This window comes from Austrofundulus limnaeus, unplaced genomic scaffold, assembly GCF_001266775.1.
Source record: "Austrofundulus limnaeus strain Quisiro unplaced genomic scaffold, Austrofundulus_limnaeus-1.0 Scaffold5423, whole genome shotgun sequence".
NCBI classification, from domain to species: domain Eukaryota; kingdom Metazoa; phylum Chordata; class Actinopteri; order Cyprinodontiformes; family Rivulidae; genus Austrofundulus; species Austrofundulus limnaeus.
This window is the reverse complement of record NW_013957825.1, coordinates 125-758: the sequence shown is the minus strand read 5'-3', so window position 1 is coordinate 758 and position 634 is coordinate 125.

The window sequence follows — 634 nt, the reverse complement described above, 5'->3', positions numbered from 1 at the left end:
AGGGGCCTAAGGAGACCCGCCGGTGGTCGTCGAGAGGGTTTGGCCAGGGCACATTGGGTACAAGACCCAACAAACTCTCTAACGTCCCTTTCCAGGGAACCCCACCAGAACTGGGACTTAACTATACAAAGAGTCTTTGTGATACCAGGATGACAATAAAGATGAGAGGAGTGGCAGAAATTCAAGACCTTACTCACAAGGTGGTCAGGCACAAAAAGTCGTCCATCCGGGCAATCACTAGGTGAAGGGTGGTTCTGGTGGGCTGCCCTGACCTCCCTCTCGACTTGGGTAAGAGTCAGACGAACAGTGTCAGGCAAAACGAACCCTCCCTGGTCATCGTTGGTGGCCTCAGACTCATGGGCTCTCGACAGGGCATCAGGCTTGGTGTTCTTCGTCCCGGGTCTATAAGACAAAACAAAGTTAAAGCGATTGAAAAACAAGGACCATCTAGCCTGTCGGGGTCTTAGTCTCTTGGCGGTCTTGAGATATTCTAGGTTTTTATGGTCCGTTAATACTAGAAAAGGGTGGATGGTACCCTCCAGCCAGTGTCTCCACTCCTCCAAAGCCAACTTAACCGCCAATAATTCTCGATCGCCAACGTCATAATTTCTTTCAGCAGGAGAAAGAGATCTGG